General features: G+C 33.8%; 5 non-coding genes across 5 annotated transcripts; 1 reads left to right on the top strand and 4 right to left on the bottom strand.

Annotated features, from left to right (window-relative positions):
• Positions 1–8,927: 8,927 nt before the first annotated feature.
• On the top strand, positions 8,928–9,045 carry LOC114712761 (U5 spliceosomal RNA). Its single transcript, XR_003737276.1, has one exon. It is a non-coding gene; the product is annotated as a U5 spliceosomal RNA (small nuclear RNA).
• Positions 9,046–11,954: 2,909 nt separating this feature from the next.
• Positions 11,955–12,048, bottom strand: LOC114712729 (small nucleolar RNA snoR31/Z110/Z27). Its single transcript, XR_003737271.1, has one exon. It is a non-coding gene; the product is annotated as a small nucleolar RNA snoR31/Z110/Z27 (small nucleolar RNA).
• Positions 12,049–12,136: 88 nt separating this feature from the next.
• Positions 12,137–12,225, bottom strand: LOC114712737 (small nucleolar RNA snoR31). Its single transcript, XR_003737272.1, has one exon. It is a non-coding gene; the product is annotated as a small nucleolar RNA snoR31 (small nucleolar RNA).
• Positions 12,226–12,395: 170 nt separating this feature from the next.
• On the bottom strand, positions 12,396–12,541 carry LOC114712742 (small nucleolar RNA snoR136). Its single transcript, XR_003737273.1, has one exon. It is a non-coding gene; the product is annotated as a small nucleolar RNA snoR136 (small nucleolar RNA).
• A 92-nt stretch (positions 12,542–12,633) lies between these two features.
• Positions 12,634–12,717, bottom strand: LOC114712722 (small nucleolar RNA SNORD25). The gene has a single exon (XR_003737270.1). It is a non-coding gene; the product is annotated as a small nucleolar RNA SNORD25 (small nucleolar RNA).
• Positions 12,718–22,313: the final 9,596 nt, after the last annotated feature.

Raw genomic sequence — 22,313 nt, forward strand, 5'->3', positions numbered from 1 at the left:
TTCGTTGTTAGGCCTTTTGCTAGGCAGCCTAACCTCTCCCTCTGTTCCTCTTTACGTCTATCTGCCTCCTTCATAAGCCATCTAGGCTATTGGATTTTCACTGTCGCTTCGTTTTTCCTGTGTGTCTTCCTTCTCAGCTTCATTGGGGATCGTGATGCTATCTATCTAAATTACCATTTTGGGCTGTTATTTTTGCCAATGCAACGAACAAATTGGTTAGTTTTATTTCTTTTCTTTAAGGTGAAGGAAAATATGTGTTCTCATGAATCCAATATGATTTGGCATTACCAGTGCTGGCCACTTTGCTTGCAGGGATACTTTGTTCTCCCATGGACGGCAGTTTAATTCAAAAGCGTAATTATTTCCTCAATCTTTCGTCATTAGCTATTTTCATTTTCCTTTTAAATGTATTTAGCATCATGTGCAAAAGATAAATGGTTAAAGTTCATGCAGGTAATGCTTCAGCGACTTTGTGCTAATTGCTAAAGGACTGAAGATGTAGGTTTTAGATGGTTTCTCTTTGCTCTGTTTAAACTATGCCAATACACCAGAAACTGCTGCTATTCTCATAATTGCACCTTTGATCTTGAGTCCTTTCATTCAGGCGGGCTTTATGCTCAATATTTAAGCAAGCTCAAAAAAAGATTCTTAGGAAGAACTAATCATTCAAGGATAGCTGGACCAAACCAACATGAATAACTAAAAATAAAGAGCATCTCAGGTAGGCTTGGTTTAGAAAAATGTTTTCAGAAAAATCAAATTGAATCTTCCATAATCATATAGCTATATATTTGAAAGGAGAAATAAAAACAGCGTTCACTGTTGCATAGAATCAACTCTTTCTCTTTACACCCGTTCCCTCCTCTATGGTCCTGTAATGTACTGAAAGTGATCACTTTGGTGACTGTAGAAGATTCGATTTGCATAAAGAGGAAATGAATGAATATGTCAAAGGTTGATCCTTCTTAAAAATGTGTCAAACGCATTCATATGCTTTTTATTTTTTGGCAACTAACTTGACCTACTTATCTTTTGGATTCTGTCTGCCGAAGTATATTTCTTCCCCCCCCCCCCCCCCCAAAAAAAAAGTTTCCTATATTTAGATATTTACTTTCATTCGTTTGGTTCAATGTATGAACATTGTTTCAGATGAACTCACATTGCATATACTGGTATTGTTGGTTCCTGCAGAGTTTGATTAGTAGGTACAAGTTTCATGCTCAAGGAAACAAATTGAGTCTGCCCTTTTAAAATCTGTGCAGCTGATTCTTTTCAACGGTCTTGTCTTAGTTGTGAAAAAGTAAATGACAGCAAAGCTATGTGTATGGTAAGGAAATCAGCTACACAGATATTACTCCTGGCTATATGCCAAAGTGATCCCCCAGGAATGCAGGGTTGCTAAAATTTATATTATGTTTTTCTGTCTACTTTATTATTGTAGGATCTTCATTTTGCTTTATGGTTTGCATATGCTTCTCAATCTCCCCATTCAGAGATTGTATCTGGGGAGCTGCTGCACATTGCTATGGGTGGAAGATCAGAATTCAAACAGAATGGTTTAACATCTAATTCCAGCAGGCATAACTGGATTTATAATTTATATGCCTTATCTTTTATCATCACAATACTTGATACTGCAACTTTATTGGGTATCACGCCATTACTTTTCAGATCATTAGTTATTAGTCCTACCATTCTTTCTTTTTGGAAGCTGCAATAGTGTTCTCTTTTGCATATACAAATTGTCTTTTTGAAAGCTGAAAAGCATTGCTATTTCAATACCTTGCACTCGGCAGACAGACAATAGAGCTTGATAACACACTTTCATCTTCTGATATAAAGATATAGGCATTTGCAGCAGCTAAGGGATCAGAGCTATATATTGCAAAGTCCATTATAAAGGGTTAATCTAATTATTCTCATGTAAGGGGCGAGTATTTAAATGGAACATACAACAGATCAAAGCTAATAGTTTTATGTTTGCTTTTCCCCCCTATTTCAATCTAGTAGGTTTGGTCACTATCAGGTTATATACTCATTCCATTGCAAAATAAATAAATAAATTAGCGGTTCTGCATTGGTTTGTAATGTCATCATCTCAATTCAATTGGACTGACATGGTTAAAAATGAAAACGTTTTCAATCTGCATATCAGTTCGGTTATGGTAACTCTTCCCTGCTGAGAACATCTTTGTCTGTCACATCACCACAAACGAAGACTTTCTTGAAACTGCAATATTTCGGTATCTGCTCTATGTTTTTTTATTAGACTTTAATCTTATTGCTAATTCAATATCTTGCACTTGGGAGACAGGCAATAGAGCTTGATAATACACTTTCATCTTCTGATATAAAATGTATACATATGCTGCAACTAAGGGATAAAAGCTAAATACTGCAAAGTCAACTGCAAAAGGACCCCTCAATTTTGAATATGATGCAATAGGCAAGTTTTCCTCTTATCACCCCTGATGTATGTAGTGGTAAAATGGAAAAGAGACCAAATTAGGTCTAACGGTCACGTAATGTTTTCAGACTTCGTTTGGATCAGCGTTTTTAAAGGAAAACGTGCATTGAAAATGTGAGACTGCACAGCGCTACGAAGGCATTTGTCTGGATCAAGTTATGGCTCATTTGACTTTTGGGGTAAAAGCTGCATAATTTTATAAGCCAAATCAAAATGCTTCTAAAAAAAGTCATATGTCACTGTGGATAGGAGAGGAGAGCATTGGAGGATTAAATGGATCGGAGAGAATATATTTATAACCTTTCAATTAATTTTAACTGATTCTTTGTTATTTACAAATTAATTATTTAAAGTTGTATAGCAAGAATTAGAGAGAATAGTAAATTTTTTAAAGGTGAACCAACTCTTTTTTAACTTTCTCTCTCTACTTTGCAAAAGCCGAAAGCTATAAGCCCAAATTTTTACTTTTAACTTAAGGTGGCTTTTACACAAAAGTTAAGGGTATGTTTGGGATCACAGTGGTGGCTCCCAAACTGACTTTTTCATTAGAAAAAACTGAAAAAAGTAACTTTTGCTTAAAACATGTATTTGGATTGATTGTGGAGATAAATAGACTCATGCTTAAACGAACATTTTTTCAAAAGCTCCAACTTATTGCTTTCAGCTTCTTGATGTGAGTTTTTTTTTTTTAACCTAGCCACTTGAGTTGGTTTTTTATTAAAGAAATCATTTTTTAATAATAATGAAACTATTTTTTTAAAAAAAAATAATTTATTATTCTTCATTATCTACTATCATATTTATAAAATCTATGGATAATTGAGAAAAATGTTCTATTAAAATTTTAATTGGAAGGAAGTAATATATAGATATAGAATGCTTGTATTATTTTAGATCTTCTCACTAATTATATTTTTAATAGGAGGACTTTTTCTCAATTTTTCCTAAAATTTAAATTATTATTTTAGTTTTAATTATTCTAAGAAATAACTATTTTATTTTTATAATTATATTTTAATTACTCTTTGACAATTATCACATTATAAATATATAATATAAATATGTACCATTCAATAAAGTTTATGTCCTTTTCAATCATTTACATCGAAACTTATTTTTTTATTAATCATTCAAACAAGTTTTAGCTTCTTAAACTGATTTTTTTTTACAAAGTCAATCCAAACATAAATCACATTACACTACCTGACTTTACCCAATTTAACCTTTGCAAAAGCCAGATTGGAAAAAAGTAACTTCTCTCACTGCTAATCCAAACACATCCTAAATTTCCAAATCATGAATCTAAACATCACATATTTTATCACACAGTTTTTGTAATGTCTTGAGTTTTATATTGAGTTCTAGTAGCCCTTTAAGTTTGAATTTTTGGAGATAATTTAGTGTTTAAGCTTGAAATCTTGGTTTTTGGTTGGGAATTAAAGTGAGTGTGAAGGAGCAGGTAAATAATCCCTTTCAGGATTTGTTCGCTGCGGCGAACCAGGGAGTACAGGGGAGCTTCTTGTCAAGAGAAAAGTCTCACTGCGGCAAAAGTTGTTCAGGCAGCGAGAGTTCCATCTCGGGGGGGGGGGAATCTCGCCACGACGAAGTCAGGTTTCCAGGCGACTAAATCCCTTTCAGGGCTGTTCGTTGCAGCAAAGTTTTTGGGTTCACCGCGGTAAAAGATCCGCATCTATTAATCTGAAGAAAGGGTCTGATGTGCGAAAATTAGATTTTCTAAAGGAGGGAGTTGGCTCTGCTAGCTAGTTTCGTATTTTTGGCTTGGAGAAGGTGTTTCTAAGGATCCATTGCCTTAAGTAAGTGGTTTTATTCTCTAATCTACTCTTTCTCTTGGAAATTTTTGAGGATTCTATAAAAAAATCATAGAGTTTCTAGGTTCTGTTGAATTAAGGTTTTTACTAATTGTTTTGAGTTTAATGATTGTTGTGGTTTAGATTAAGTGTTGAATTAGTGTAGTTTTGTTGGATTTGGAGATTTTGAAGTTTTTGGCGTTTGGGTTTCTTACCAATGAAGGTTTATGATTGAGATAATGCCGAGATTGAATTTGAGTTTTATAATTTGAGTTATGTTAATGTGGGCTAAATTAATGTCTAATCAGTTTAGAATGCTAATAGGACTTGAATTGTCCTCCTTGGGCGTTTGGGTGTTGAATTCCTAGAGTGAGTCTTTGAGGTTTTGAATTCCAATTGATGTTTTGGAAGGGAATTAAAGTTACAGTGGACTCTTGTGGCTTTTGGAGTGTTGCCAAGATGTTTTGGCCTTTGGAGTTAGGTAGAGTTTCGGTTAAGGTTAGGAATTTTTGAGTCATCAAGTGTTGTTTTGGCCACTTTATTAGTTTGAAGACTAATACATAGTGGTTGTATGTTTGTTTGCTTGTGTAGACTGGTTGTAAGTCTTGTTGGTGCATGAGGTATCGTTGGTGGTTTGTAAATCCTTGCTTAGGTAAGAGGTAACTACTTTCCAATTATTTGTACATGCTATTATGGTATTGTGAGTAGATTTGTTATTTTCTCACTACTAGTAATAATTTGTGATCTAAATGTATTGCCTATATTTAAGAAAGGAAAATTTGTCTTATGGGGTTTTTGTATGATACTAAATGTATTGGAATTTTGGAAGATATGCCACCTATTGAAGTTACTTTGAAATATGGACTTATTCTTTGGTAAATGCTTAAGCATGATACATGTGCTGGGATTTGGTGAGAGACATGGTTGATACTATCACGTGGGTAAGGCCTCTATTGATGCATGATGGTTGGCTTCTTACATCCCCATAGTGAGAGATAGGCCGTTTGGCTCTTTACGTCCCCTATAGTGAGAGATAGAGCCGGGAAAACGGGTCGAGCCCGTCGGGCCGGCCCGTTTAAGCCCGTTTAAGTCGCGGGTCGGGCTTGTATTTTGGAGTCTTGAAAGGAAAGTCGGGCTTAAAAGGGCCAGCCCTGTAGGGCCGAAAAATAAACGGGCCAGCCCTGTAGGGCCGCGGGTCGGCCCGTTTAAGCCCGCCAATATTTTTTTTTTAATTTTTATATTTTTTTCTTAACTTAAAAAGGAAAACCCTAACATTTTACACATAATATACTCTTAGTTTTACTTACCCCCACTGTTTACACAAATGGCATTCACAAAAAAAGAAATCACCATAATTCTAAGTATATTAACAAAAATGTGTTATTATTTATAAGTTGTCAAAACCTATTAAAATACTGTATGTGTTATTTTACAATCTTTATTTATCATTCTTTCATATTTTTTATACTTGAAATAGAATTGGTTAAAGAATCTTTTGAATTAAAATAAAGATCTATATCATTTTTATAGTTAGAAACAAATTTAGAACTAGGGATGATGAACTCTTTTCTTTTTTGTCAGTAGGACAAACAATTATTTTTTATATATACTATGTTTGTTAGTTAAACTTTTTTGTTAATTATTTATAATTAAACAAGATCATCCATATTGTAATTATTTACTGAACTTAGTGTTTATTTAGTTGTTAATGTCTGTCCTCTATTTAGTTTGTTCATTCAATAGACTCTATTACACTGTGATAGATGTTTTGACATAATAATATTTATGTTTGTGACTTATTTTTATTTTTATTTATATCTTTTATTAGTAATTTTGTTATTTCATTTTTATTATTTCGATAAAATAGGCAAAAAATAATAATAAAAATACATTTTAGTTAAACGGATCAAAAGCCCGCAGGCCAGCCCGAGCCTGTTATCTCACGGGCTGGGCTTGGGAAAATGCTTCATTTTTTGAACTCGGGCTTAAACGGGCCGGCCCTGGAGGGCTGGGCCGACCCGTTTTCCCAGTGCTAATGAGAGATAAGCCGGGTTCGGCTCTTGAAAAATCCCCCAAAATAAGGGATAGGGTTTTTGGGTTCCATCATTACACCTGCATGAATTTTTGTGACTATCGTTTATAGTATTATATGTCAACTGTGCCACTGGAGGCCTCACGAGCACCTACTACTATGTACCTTGAATTGGAGCACTGGTTACTGGACTTTAGTCTCACCGTGGTTTAAATATTTTCAGGTGAAGGCTCTAGGCATGCGCCGCTGGGGAGGGACGTAGAAGTTTGAGCTATGTTAGCTTAATGTCTCTGGCCGGTGTGCTATGTATGGTTGATTGTATATTGCCACCTATAGGGTCATTTTTGGGAATATTTTGTTGACATAGTAGTATTTGTAAACTGGAGATACTTTTGATTCTTTACCTAGTTGGCTGAAGGCCATTTTGATGTTTTATGAAACTTTGGTCTATGTTTATTGGAAAATATGATGGGCTTATGTTTGATACCTTTTGTTACCTAAGCCGGAGGCTCGGAGACCCAATAGAATGAAATGAATGATTTTTGGGTTGCATGCTGTTAGTGAGGTTTGGGCCCATAGGTTTAAGCGTCAATTTTAATGTTCACGTTATTTTCTTTTTCTACTATAGTAGTTGTTTTAACGGTTTTCCCTATTTTACCATAGTAATGGTTGAATGATGAGTCTTATTTACTTAAATAAAGAAGGAGTTTTACATGTTTAGTTATTCAACTGCATGATGGAAGCATGTAAACCCTTTCGCAAACAGAGCCATAAATTTTGACTTTTGCTTCATCATTCTCTAACTTGAATTCAAACAATGCATCACCACTAAGTCACTAACTTGGGTTTCACATTTTCCCATACACGTTTACCTCCCTAATGGCATTCCAAACGCACGCTAAAACATTTGTTTGGATAAGCTTTTGGCCCATTTGACTTTTGAAGCAAAAACTACTTAATTTTGTAAGCCAAATCAGGCTGCTTCTTTGGAAAAAAAATCAAACGTTTTAATAAAAAAGAAGTTAGATGTCACTGTGAAGACACCGAGGGGGAGAAAAGAAAAAAGAGTTTCCCACCCAACTTTAATAAATAAAATTACCTTAAAAAGAACCAACGACTAGATATTTGCAAAAATATACAAACAAAAAAAATTAATTAACAAAATTTGCAAAAAATAGTATTCAATAGCCGATATACAAAAACCACAATCACACTAAATATATCTAATTAAGTATTTTATTATTTTCATTTCTTCCCATAATACATTAACTATTTTTTTTATAATTTTAGTTTTAATATCTCTCTTAAAATTATCACATTATATGTGTGTGTATATAGGATGGATGGATATGTATTCATTTAATAAGATTCTTGTCGACTGCCTTCTGATCTCTGCCCATTTCCCCTCCATTATCTCTGTACAATTCAGTAAACACAGGTTCATGTCAGATTCAAATAAGTTCACGCTCTCATATGAAGATTCATCTCAGATAGGAGGGCAGCAACATCTAGTTCATCGAAAAAATCATTCTACGATAAGACAGTGAAGATAAGCATCGTGCTTTGCCTCCAAGCACGCGGTGATGAAGATTCTGAGAGAAGAGATTTTGTTAGACTGGTTTGGTCAGCTGCATGCCGTGCGAAAGACATATTAAAGTCTCATGTTATCAGATATTTTGAAAAACAGTGACATGTCACTATTATATAAGCTTTGAGATAGATCAGGAAGGGCTGATAAAAATAAGATCTTTTGGATGTTGGGATTCTGGAAAGGAGTGTACAAAGTTAAAGAACCTGGAGTTAAAAGACCTGGTGGTTAATTTATAGTGGAATTTTGGGTCAGGCTAGTGGGCAAAGCTTGTTCTGCATAACCGAGGAAAATGGAACTCTGATATGTTGTATGAACTATTTATTCTTTGGAGGTGGGCTTTAACTATTGAAAAGACTCCTATTTCCTGTTAATGGAAGGGTAATTCCTTGGGATCTTACACAACTCATAATATAAAATAGAGAGGGATGGAAAGGAAAGGAAAGGAAATTCTAGGGAATTTCATTAGCTGTGAAGGAAATTCTGACCAATCAACACTTGGTTTGGGGATGAAGAAAGTGATGCTGCACTGAGAGCTTTCATAACATTTTCTTTACGATTCTCTTTAATGCTTCATTCTCCTTTTGCAGTTAAATTGCAATGGGGCTGCAGGAAATCTTAATATTTGTGAAAGAAACGATATTGGGTTCTTGGATATGAGTATAGGAATAGTTTTCTGAGATATAACACAGTTCCCATATGAGCGAACCAGAACCCTTGGCAGGAAAACTTGCACAGACATCATAATTTAGGTTCAAACGATTGAAGCATATGAGGAAATCAAATAGTTTTCACTTGCTAAGGTTTTTTAGGGAATGGTAGGAATTTAGAAGGTGCGTGTTCAAAAGAGGACTAAATATTCTTTTTTTTTTTTTTTTTTTGACAAAAAAGAGGACTCAATATTCAGAGATTAAAGAGAGGAGGTCCAATTTTGGATTGCATAGAACGTGATTCTGTGGTTCGCATCAATTCAAAGTCCCACATCGAGGAGCCACAAAGGTCGTATAGTCCCACATTCGCTTTAAAGCACGCAGCCGCGCAGTGGGCACAGAGCGAACTATTCTTTCGCCTTTTACTAAAGAATACCGTGTGCCCGCTGCTCAAAGTGGCATACGCCTATATTTGGGAGGGTCCCGCCTCTTGGTGGGGTCCTGCATTTTAGTTCCCAACCTTCGTAGAGACAAAAGCGGTGTGATTGGGTAAGCGCTAATCTGGGGTATGTGATAGTTTATTTGTTAAGAATCTTAAGTTAATCATCTTGTTAGAAGTAATTGAAAAAAGGATCTTTTAGTGGATGCCTTTTTAACACGTAACTTTTTCTGACTTCTAATTTGATTTAACCTTTGTTCCATAATTCACGTATTTTGAAATTGAATTTTCAACATTCCAAAAATCAGTTTACGTCAAAACATATATTACACAGCGATTTTTGTCCCTTAGTTTGCAGAAATCTGTTTGGACTCACAAAAGGCCGTAATTGGGCTTGATAAATTCATTGTGGGCTTCAAGAATTAATTTAAAATGGCCCAGTATTGTTTTAGACTGCAGCGGAAGCATCTGTCGCATTTGTAGGGGCTGGACATTTGGTTTTCGGTTCCATTTATCGAAAAACCTGAAATACTGAATGGAAATGGCAAATAAAAACCCTAAAAAAAAATATTGCGATTTGTGTGCTTGAATTCAAAAAATTAAAAATTGCTGTTAGGAACTGCGTCTTAACTATGAATGAGCAAATAGTGTAAAAGTCCAAATTATCCTGTTGTTTAAACTTGTTATTTCCGATTTTTTATTTGGAACACTTGGCTTCTAATTTTCAATATTATATTTTTTATTTTGTAGTACATACTTGTTATTTGAAATACTTATTCTAACTTGTAGTTCTTAATACTGTATTTGTTATTTTGAACTCCTGATTTTCAATAGGAGTGCAATTTGGTCTTTTATACATCATTTGCTAACTCATATTTAAAACTAAGCTCTGGCAACAATTTTTTGAATTCAAGAATTTCAATTGCAATTTTTAATTTTTCAGAGTCTTTATTTGTGATTTTTTTTCATATTGAAGGGAATTTTCTTTATTTGAATAATAACCGATCTGAATTGCAATATGATAAAAAAGTTGCCAACGTGTGGAAACCAAGTGACATATTTATTAAAAAAAATTAGTTAATCCCGAATTAGTTATCTAGATCTTATATTAAAAATGGAAGGTAGCATTACTACCTTCTGTTTTCAATATAACAGTTAGATAATTAATTTTGAGATATTAAGAAATTTAGTTAATTAGTTAATTTGATTATTTATAACAAATATGTGTTGGTTTTTCTAAACTGTCCTGATCTTCTTTCATGTGTATTGGAACTATCCACTCGATAAGAATTCCTTTGAGAAAGAAATTATAAAATTAAGAGACAAAGTATATTAATATCTTATATTTAGGACAAAATACAATCCCCAGCTATTTCTTATATTAAAATAGGCAGTACTTTTGTTTTTCTTTTTCTTTTTGAATCACTTATATGGTTTGTAAGGGCTAAATTGTTAATTGTTGACCAGAATGTTGGTTTTTTTTTTTTTTGACCAGATTGACCAGAATGTTGTTGGTTACTGCCATCGTCGGCAATTGTAGCTTGTCACAGCTTGGGTTTATCAGATCTTCCCAGAAGCAACATATTAGTGGATGCCATGTGAGTTAGAAATATCATTTGGTATGAAGTATTAAAAATGAAAAGTAGAGCCTATAATTATAATTGAAAAAAATCATTAAAAAATTCTTTAATACCGGGACTTCGTGAGTAGAATATGTAAAACAAACCTCTCCCACCAAATTTCTACGTCCTTTACGTCCTCAACTATCTACTGATATTATATGCAATCTGTGAATTTGAAAAAGTCGGCAGAAGCGATTGGTGAACCCCAAAAAGTTTTTACTTTGTAATTTTGAGCAATAGTTTATCAATTTTTAGAACAATGACTTAATTTGGTTTAATTTTAAAAATTCAGCTACCAATTTCATATTGTTTTATTATTAATGGTTCGAATTATGAGTTTTTATAAAGCTTGTTATTTTATTGTTATCCATATCAAAATCAAAATATTTTAAAGAATGCGTGTGTATAAACATATGTATATATTTTCTTAAACAGGACCGCCTGAGCCCACCACTGACTACTGTAAGGGCCGGGCTTTATAAATTGATTGTTTTTAACATGCGGGCCCACAGCCCGGACTACGCAGGCCCGTTTTCCGTACGAACACAAACAGAATACTCTCAAATTGGCAGCCTCTCCCTACCCGTCTGTCTTGGTTTTGCAAACAGAGTAGAAGATGTTCACTTAATGAAGTCATCCTCGGACAAGGCTTTGAGGGGGCAAGCCATTGTTTCAGAGAGAGGAAATAGAACCATGAAAATTATCTTCAACTCGTGATTTTTCTTTTCACGAGTTACTAGTTCCATATTCCAGTTGTTCTTTTCTTGGCTGCCATCATAACCTCAGTCTCGGAGAAGATTACGGGGAAAGATACATGGGAAGGGAGCAGTCAAGTGGAGACTAGTTAAAACCCTGCAATTTTGGGTTTTGATTTGTAATTTTGGATGCTTACATTTTGATGAAGCTTTCATTTTATCAGATTATTTTTCTAGAAGATTCCCATTCCCAAGCCTTCTCATATTTACATTGCCAGTTGCCTTACAATTCATCGCATCCATGGTCACAACTAGAAAATGAATAAATCCCTCCATCTCTGTCCATGGTAATTCAGTCTTTTGATTATTATCGATACAATTTAAAATTTGAAATTACTTTTCATTTGTATTTCAAATTTGAATCCATGGCATTCTTTAGAGAGAGAATAACTTCCCCTGAGAACGGTTTAGCCAATGGCACCATCCAAACTGGGGACATCATAAGCGATAAAACCCTACATAGACTTGGACTCATTGTCATACATACAAGTGAGATAGAAAGAAGAAACTCGTCTATGTAAATCATATTCAAATCTGCTTCTGCCAGTCAAATTTCACCTTTCACAATTCCGGGGGCCCTCTAAACTGTGAAACACATCATCAGCATGGAATATTCTTTCTCATCCACGACAGTGCTGCCGTGTAGGAAGGTGTCCTAAGATTTTTCCAATTTCATCACTTGATGCATTATTACATACTTTCACAGCACTTGGCATACTGCCATGACCAGAAATGAATACTAAAAATGAAAAACATATTAACATAAACAGTAATGGTAGATTCAGGAGCAAAAATAATCGTTTAACTTCACTTAATAGTATCAGATCAAGTGTTGGATTATTGATTTTGCTTCATCCCCATCTACCACACATATAATCATATAATGTCTTCATTTATAGCTTATCAGAAAATTTTCACCCCCCAAAAAACCAAAAAGTAATCAGAAAAAAACAAAACCTATCTTGAAATTGTAAACAAGGAATCAGTAATTACAAAACATGAACCAACGAACAAAAAGAAAGGGTTTTGGCAAGGAATATTGTTCCCCGACGTCCTAATGGAGCATTATATTACAACACTGGATAGCGAGGGGAACAAAATCTAGGCTTCTATAAAACATTGCAAAACACAAACATCAACACAATTGTGCCAGCAAAATCAATTTGGGATATGAAGCCTTATGTTGATAAGAAAACGCAAACTAACTTATATCATAGAAAATTCTCTCCTCAAACCGAGTAAGCCAATATAAATATAGTGGGAGTAAAAGCACATAACTCAGTCCCTTAGATGTTCAATAACGATTGCGATCATAACCGCAAGTCATTACAGGTCTGTAGACTCATCACAGTTAAATGCGATACACTCCCAATTGAATCATTCAAAGGACTCTCCGAGAGCCTAAAAAGGTGGGGGGGTAAATAACTTGAAAGAAATGTTGCTGCTCAAGCGTTCTCCCAAATCAACGTCGGAAAAGAGGGTTGAGGGAGAGATTAGACAAAAGCAACACAATTTGCTTTCGCTTCAAGGGAACGAGTCAATTGGGAATTGAATTAATCCGCAATGACCAGATAATGAAGCTAAGTAAAGGATTCAATACAGGGTTACCAAGGAGATCTGCACGGACTCCATTGAATTCAGATCGGCGAGAGAGCGAAAGGTAACAAAACCCTAATTAGAGCTGTGGAAGAGCGGCGACCAAGAGACGAGTGTGGCCAGGCGCCTTAGGCCCTTTAACTTATAGAATAAGTGGCAGAATGATCGGACGGTTAAGAAGACATCTATATCTAATTGGACGGTTTATATTATTCTCAGGCATTAGCAAGCTGTCCTAGGTTTAACGTAGACTCTGGCCCTCTCGGCTGAAAAAGAGGTGGGGAAAAAATAACAAGACTCTAGCCCAATCTTTTTGACCTGGACTCTAGCCCAATCTTTTTGACCTGGACTCTAGCCCAATTGGACGTAGCTAAAAAAGTTTTAAAATAACACAATAAGACCATAGCCCAAGTGGCCGTAACTTTTTGCCCTTGCAATTGTTTGATGTGTTCCAGTTGTAAACTCCCTGGTAGAAGGAATTAATATCTTATAACATCATAAATTAATATTTAAATTTTTACTAGAAAAAAGTATTCATATTTAGTGTTTGACAGTACTGCAAATATTATTACTGCTAAAAAGAGGATACATATACGGGTAATTATAACCCAAAGTCGGGTTGGATTGGACTTGATCCACCAGACTGATGGATAGGTTCAGGTAGTCCAAAACCTAAATTTTCTCCTTTCTTTTTTTTTTTTTTAACGTTTTCACCTTTATAGGAGACAAAAATCACACCTAATAAACACATTTAAAGCAAATAAATACTTACAACAATATAAAAGTCATAACAAAGCATTAAAATCCCAACAATCAATTGCAATATTAAGCACAATAAAAATTCAAAGACATCCAATCCAAGTTATAACAACATTGAACAACAAACAACTTATGAAAACTTGTCTAAATTATCATAACATCCGATGAAAAATGGAAAACAAAGGATTCAAATTTAATTAAGAAAATGTTCAGCGTCAATTAATCTTCAATTCTTCATTCCTCGATCTCCTCTGCCTTCAATCGCACTTGCTCCATCTTGAAACAAATTTTAACGAAGCAATTATTAATGATGCATGATGCAAATTTGGATTGAAAAGCATAAATACAATATGTAAGTTTGAATGGGAAATATTACCTGCAATATTAACTACATTGTCAGTCTCTTGAAAGTTGTCAAATTCATTTAGCTTTGAGGCCAATTCTGAGAGAGAATGCCCAGCAAGTAGCCAATTTTGAGCATAAATAAGTGCTTTAGTCATCCTAGAAGACAAAGAAATCCTATAATCATCAACAACATGTCCTCTAGTGCTAAAAGCTAATTCAGATGCCACTATAAATACTTGTATAGCCATTACGTCATGTGTTATCATAGAAAGCACTCTATACTTGGTAGAATCAACTTTCCACCATGTCAAGATATCAAAATCATCATCATCAATGGGAATGTCTTCAGATGTGTTAGATAAAAGGTATCTATCTAGCTCTGACTGAGTACCTATTGATGAGTTCTTTTCTTTTTGGGTTGCTAACCATCTATGACCAAGATCTTTTTTACCTTCAATTATAATTGAAGTGATAACATTGCTAGAAGAGTTCAAATTGCTGGCACTACTAGACCTACTCCTCAAACAGGAGATACAAAGTGTCTCTAGCCCTATTCTTCATTGAAACACAAAGTTCAAGCTCAAGAAAAAAAGTTGCTCAAATACATGATTAATGTAAGCAAGCTTGTATCGAGGATCTAGAATCAAAGCAATAATCAACAAAGAATTCAAATTATCTCCTGCCCCCCAATATTTGTCATACTTAATCTTCATGCTTAAGGATATATCCTAAGAAGAGGGTTATTAGACTCAATATTTTCTCGCAATAACTCTTGAATCAATACAATTTAACGGAAACACATATTTGTAGTAACTGTGAGTGAACTAGAAAATAGTATGGTCACATCATAAAATACCTTTAAGAATTTAAGGAAGACTCGTTCCTTATCCCAAACTTGTTTTATTAGGAGGGCTATTATGCTTAAGGGGAGGAGTACTTTGCCTATTAATGTAGGCATCCATGTAACCATTAACAAAAGCACATTCACTAAAGATATTTGTGTTATTCATGTTGTTATCATGCTTTGAACCATTGTTGAAGTATGCAATATAATCTTCATCTTCATCCTCCAATTTTTCAAATGCTTTTTGAAATTTCAAAGTAACATCCAACATTAAATAAGTAGAATTCCATCTAATACTCACATCTAAACAACACATATTTTTTGTATCCAATATTTCCAATTCACAAACATCTTTAAATTTTTGAAGAAGAGTAGGGGAGGAACAAACATACCTAATAGCATTTCGGATTGAATCAAAAGAATCTTTCAATTCCTTCAAGCCATCATTCACAACTAGGCTAAGGATATGTGCAAAATATTTTTGTTGAAGAAAATCACCACCACATACAAGATCATTCTAGTTCTTTAATCCTCTTTTCAAATATGACAAGGCCGAGACATTAGATGATGCGTTATCCACAATTATAATAAACACATTTTGTTTGCTCCACTCTATTAAGCACCTCTCAATTGTCTTGCCAATGGTATTACCTCTAAGATTCTCAATCATACGGAAGTTGAGAATCCTTTCATACAACTTCCAATCATTACCAATGAAATGAGCTGTAAGACACAACAAGTAATTGAAGTCTTGAACTAATGTCCAACAATCTGTTGTGAGGCAGACATGATTAGTACACTTCTTCAACATTTTTTCAAAATTCTAGTTTTACTAAGATACAATTGCCAACAATCTCTAGCAACCATTATTCTTGAAGGGATTTGAAATCGTGGTTCTAACTCTTTGACAAACACTTTAAAGCCTTGCTTCTCAACAATCCTGAATGGCATCTCATCACATATAATAAACTCATCTAAAGCCCTAAGGCATCATTTTTTATTGAAGACATGAGGCATTAAGCTTCCCTCTTGCCCACTTGTTGCCATATAATTTAGCATAGATTGTTTTGGTATTTGGGTGTAAGTGCCTCTTCAATGATGTTGTGCCATGCTTGCCATGGTTGCAAGCATCTCCGTTTGTCTCCTCCAACAGTAACTTAGTAAAGTGATACCATACTTGTGCTGGTTTCCTTTCAGGCTCTTTTCTCTTCTTACGACCTTCTATAGCTCCATTTTCAATTGAAGTAGGAGAAGTAGGACATTCTACTGGAGGAGGAATAGGAGTACTAGTAGTGGGTATAGAAGACGGTCCAGTATGTGTTGGAGTATTTTATTCTCACTAGTATAAGGAGAAGAATGAGGTTGGTCAACACTGGAGTTAAGGGTACACATGGGTAAGGCTAGGTAGGGTAGGACTATAGCCGGGAAAAAGGGCTCGTTTATGCCCTGAAATTATGAGGGCCGGGCTTGATATTTTTCCCTTCAAATAGGAAATAAGCCCTGAAGGGCTAGCCCTGGAGGGCCGAGGGCTTAAAAGGGCCAGCCTTGGAGGGCCACAAGCCGGCCCTTTTAAGCCCTTTTATAATTTTTTTTTGTTTTTTAAATTTTTTTATATAATTCTAATATTACTAATTTTTTACATTGTTAATAATATTTCAAATATTTAGTTATTATTATCATTTTAAAATTAAATTTAGTGTTAGACAATAATTTATCCAATTAAATTTTTAAAAAATGGGTTAATTTGGACTTTAATAATGATTTGATTTATATTATATGCGTTGATATTTTTAAACTATATATATATATTTGATAATAGAGTATTTTTATACTTATATAACTTGTGATTCTATAATTTGAATTAGAAATTCATGAGTTTCAACAACAATGTTTCTCACATTAAAGTAAAATAATAGCTAGATTGTAAAATTTAAAAGTAAAATTCCTATAAAGAAGAAAAATTTGATATTTTTGTTACGAAAGAAAATCATACTTATAAAAAAGAGTAATTAATTATAGTGATGATGAAGTTTCAAAAGATTAATGATAGTATTTATTTATTGCACAATTGCACTATAGATAAAACTTTTGGATGTTGTTATCTTGTTAATGAATGTTTTAGATGTTTTTGGATGTTGATGGATATTTATATATGATGATATTTTATATTTGTGACTTAATTTTATTCATATTTATGCCTTTTTTTAAATAATTTCATTGGTTTATTTTTATTTTTTATAAAAAATATGATAAATATAAAAAATAGTATTTTTTTCTTAAACGGGCCAAAAGCCCGCGGGCCGGCCCTGAGCCCTGTAACTTAAGGGTCGGGCCTAGCAAATTAGGGTATTTTTGAAATTTCAGCCTTGGAGGGCCGGCCCTGTTAAGCCCGTCAGCCCTGTCCGGCCCTGATTCCCACCTCTAAGTAGGACCCCTGCCTGATGCCCAGCCCAAAGTATGAACAAGCTATATTTTGTAGCCCGCTGCTCGGCTCTGCCTGTGGAAGCTCTAACCATTTTGGGCTGGGCAGGGCAAGCTTTGCTGCCTAAATGGTAATGGTTTGCCTATATCATATGTGAAAAAACTTTCATCAATACCTAAAAATTATATTCCATAATTTTACATTTTCACACGTTGAAATCATTCAGAAATAATTCAAAACAAGTCTTGACGAATATCTAAATAAATAACATCCATAATCCATTAAGAACAAAACAACTCTCAAGATTTTAATTAAAGCCTTGAAATTCAAACAGTTTGCATCAATCTCCACGAAGTTTAAAAAAGGATGAAACATTTGAAAAAATTAAAGAGGAGTTGAAGCACCTTGAGATATTCCATTAAGGGTTGGGGATGGCGATGTGATACAAGCTTGATTATCCATTTAATATGCAAAAATTAAATGTTACATAAAGGATTGCAAGAGGATATTAAAACTAAAGCAATGAGTTAACAGGAATAATATAGATCATGTAAAAATAGGATGAAAATAATTGTAAAAAGAAAAATAAAAAATCTTATAATCTTATAACTTAATATATCAGAAACTAAACAAGAAAGATTTTTAACCACTTGTAATATGCAAACACTTATCATGTGATATGATGCATTTAGCAATCCATGCAACTAAAAGACTTCTTTCCATCATATGACTTGTTCATAAAAAAATAATACAAAATAACTAAATATAAATTAAATAAAAAATAAAACATATAATTCAGATAATAAAACTCCAATTTTCTTTCCTAGCTCCTACCCCAATCTTATTTCCTACCTTGTATAAATATTCAAAATTGTTAATTTACACAAGATGTTACATATGAGCTCCATTCTCTAACAAAAAAAAAGTTGTCAATGGCATAGAACAGGGGGAAAGACTAACTTATAAATAGCCAACATTGCAACAGAAACACACGATAGGATATACCTAATAAAGCTCACAAAAAACAATTTTTTTTTGGTAAAGGAAGAACAAGTTAAAAGCAAGATACTATTGCTACTTTAGAACACTTAGGTCCCCTGAAATGGAAAACTAATAGACATATGACAATAATAAATTAAATTACCTATAAAAAAATAATAGCAAGATTTAGAACTCCTATAGCCAATCTTGCATAATCAAGCAGAGTTTTTAGAGAAAAAAATTGGCAATAAGGAAAGGAAAAAATTGGGTTGTAGGGCAAATGGAAAAAGAAAAATTGCAAATAGGAGGAAGATAATTTTTTTGGTTAAAGAAATATAATATATTAATATTATTTCATAAATTATAACATATATATAATTCGAGAAGGGCTAAATGGGCAAGGCAGCATATCTTGCTTGATGCCCGGCCCTACCCATGAAATTCTTAGCCAAAGATGCCTATTCTTTTTCGAGCTCTTCTTTTTCAGGCTGGGCTGGGCAATTTTTCCTCGGGCTTGGGTAGGCTCACCAAGCATTTAGGCCTCATGCATACCTCTAACTAGAGTTTACTCAATATCTATCTTGTACAAGATAAAACATAAGTAAATAATCAATAAGAATAAAAATAATAAAGAAAAAATAAAAATTTGGTGAAAGAAAAATCAAAGAACAAAGATAAATAATTTAGAGAGAAGTAAAAACACTCCTTTTGACAATTAAGTGATTAGCAAATAATATAATTTAGGGAAAAGTAAAAACAAATAAACCGTTTTCAAACATGGATACCAAAGAAAAAGCTAGCATATGGTGCAAGGGTCCAGGTTCAGGACTATTGTATATGTTCATTATTATTTAATTAATAATTAATAAACAGGTAATAATGAAACTATCTTCTTCAATGAAATTTTCAAAAGATGAAAAATCTGACTCCCTTTCTCTCAGTCCTACCCTATATTTTTGTTCTGATTAAGGGCTTTCAATTCATATCTTATAAACGTAACTCTTTCTTCACCTTTCTCTCAATCTTGCCCCACATTTTTGGAAGGTGGCCACGGGCCCAAGCCTATTTAAGATGGGTTATTTAATTACTAATATGATTAATTAGTTGATGATTTATACATTTTTCTTATTACATTGTATGTAATTTAGGAGATAAGAATCATAATTGATCTTATAGAATTTAAATTTTAGGTTCTATTTGATTATGAAAATCCTTAGATCTTGCTTTATAGGTATCCTACGGCACTATGAATAAAATGAAATACAAACAAGCTGAGAATTTAATTTTAGATTCTGTTTGTTTGTTTTGACTTCCCTTTCTCTAAATCCTGCCATATATCTAAATTATTTATCAATGGCGTACAAAATCCTATCACTCATCTATTTGAACCTATATGATTCCTTCCATATATCTAAATTATTTGTCAATTAAAAAATACAACCAACTAAATTTAAGAGATTCAACTCATTGTAAATGTTAAAGAAGGAATATGTGAAGAGTAAGAGAGAGGAATGAGTGTTGAGTACTTGATGAGCAATCTATCCAAGTCAAGGAGAGAACCAAAGGAGTAGGGTGAATGATACTAGTGAGAGGCTGATACCCGATGGTGATGCTACTGCTACTAGAGAGTAAAGAGTGCTGCTAGGGCTTTGCAATTGATGGGTGAGGCGAGAGACTAAGGGTGAGCCGTGAATGAAATACTAGAGTAAAGAGTAAAGGGAGACGACATCATATAAGTGAGAGAGAGAGACCGTTAAAATTTTGTTTATTATATAAAAAAATAATTATCACCCTCAGTCAGACTAGACCAAGTGGTCTGATGCCTTGGTCTAGAGTCTAGTCCAGCTCGACTAGTCAGTTTGGTCTGGTTGGTCTGGTCATCGCATTGGGCTGCAATTTTGCTGGACTGGACTGGATCGGGCCAACTTGGGTTGGACTGGGCTGGATCGGACCAATGGATTTTTGAACAGCCCTACTTTCTACACCATTCCCCCCTTAACCAATATAAAAATGCAGCTATAAAAATATTTTTTGTACTAATGGAACAATATGGATTGAAAAATAAATGAAATGTTTATTTCATGTAAAATTTTTATTTTTTTTATAAAAAAGAAATTTCACATTGAAAAAACAAAAGTATAACAACTGGATATCATGTAGGAGAAAACTAAATTTCCAATGAACCACACTACCCAGATGAAGTATCTTGATGTGAGAATACTGAACAAGTTCACCCAAAACATGAGAATGGAACTCGGGTTAGCGGTGTTCATATAATAAATCTTTTTTGTTAGATACAGCCATACATGTATTCTCTTATTCAAGGTAATCATATTTGATCCACTTTTAGGCATTAAATATGAGCATATCTTCTAACTAGATTCGAATCTTGATTCATCATGTTGTGAGGAACTAGTGCCTTTTGTTAGACCCAACTCTTGTTGATATAATAAAAAGTTAAAGGCAAGTCGAGGCGCAGTAATTGTAATAGGCAAGATTGGCATATGGTGATTGCCATGATTTATGAAGTTTTATCCAATTCTAATATTATCTTTGGTCCTTAATATAAGACTCAATTGACTAATTTGGAAAAATTGAGAAAGTTACTAAATTAGTTAATTATCATAGCATATGTTATATTATCTCTCAAATATTTATATATATTATTAAATTATACATTGATCTATAGGTGAGCAGAAAGGTTGAGCTAAGCGAGGTAGACTCTGAAGACTCTCTTTGACCCTATGCTTAATACATTCTCTTATTCAAGTGAGATGCGGAATGCAAAGTACTTCAAGAAGGGAAGAAATGCTGTTAACAATGGAATTAGCCACTCTTTGAAGAAAGTTTAAAAATAATTTAGTAACTTTTTTAGTTTTTTCAAATTAGTTAACTGAGTCTTATATTAAAGAATGGAGGTAATACTTTTTAATTTGGATACGCTAATTTGCACAGAGAAGCTTTTTTATGGAAAAGCATCACATCCTATGGTTATATGTTATTCGACCTATGTTCTTCAAAGGCATAATATTTGTGATTCCTACCCATTACCTTCTTGCATTATTTAAAACCTCATGAATGAGGGAAGTGGTAGCTATTGCTTTTATCGCAGCCATGGAAATCACCAGTCTAAGTGTGCATTTTGTAACTTGCATCACATATCTAGCTTAGTACAAACCGCAAAGATTCTAATAGTTGAAATGGCAAAGAAGATGCAGTATTCGTGAAATCATTAATCCAAAACCAGAGCAATTGTGTGAGATTCCAATGAGAATGAATATTAACACTACTTCTAATTCCTAATGAACTGCTAAATCAACAAGCTTTGAAAAATGGACAATAAAAGAACAAATGTTCTAAAGATTCGACACCAATAGTAGGTGGGGAACACCGTCTTACCACCTCTTCTGCTGTTGAGATTCCAAATTTTATACCACAAGCAACGAGTCCATCTTGTTAAGTAATATGAATGAAATATATGAAGTGTCATTGTTAATAAACAAAGTACAAGAACCCTCTTAGGGTTAATCAAATCTCTCACTTGAGAGATTAACCAACAACCTAGAATTATTAGTCCTATTTGGTACGAAGTATTGAAATGAGGATAGGATTGGGATTGCAATTGAAAAAAATCATTAAAATAGTATTAGCTTGAGTAATTGGTTGTTATATGGGATAGGCACCCATAGAGCTGGGATTAGGGAATATCACTTTCCCCATTGTATTCTCCAATCCTCCATACATTGGTTTGGCCAATCCTATGTAACAAGTAATCTCTTATACTAAACACTTTTAATATACTTTCTTGATCTCAATCTCAATCTCTATCTCTCATTTTTAATGCTTCTTACTAAACACAACCATTGGGATTGGATTAAGGATGGCGACTCAAGTTATCCTCCTGATAGCATACCAAGAAGTGTTCAATATGGAGGTCTTGAAGCTCAAGAAATGCTTATCCAATTAGAGGCCCAACCAGCCCTCCAAAGTGCTCAAAGGATTTAT

The sequence above is a fragment of the Neltuma alba genome, unplaced genomic scaffold, assembly GCF_004799145.2.
Source record: "Neltuma alba isolate B1F8T4 unplaced genomic scaffold, ASM479914v2 tig00001841_pilon, whole genome shotgun sequence".
NCBI classification, from domain to species: Eukaryota; Viridiplantae; Streptophyta; class Magnoliopsida; order Fabales; family Fabaceae; genus Neltuma; species Neltuma alba.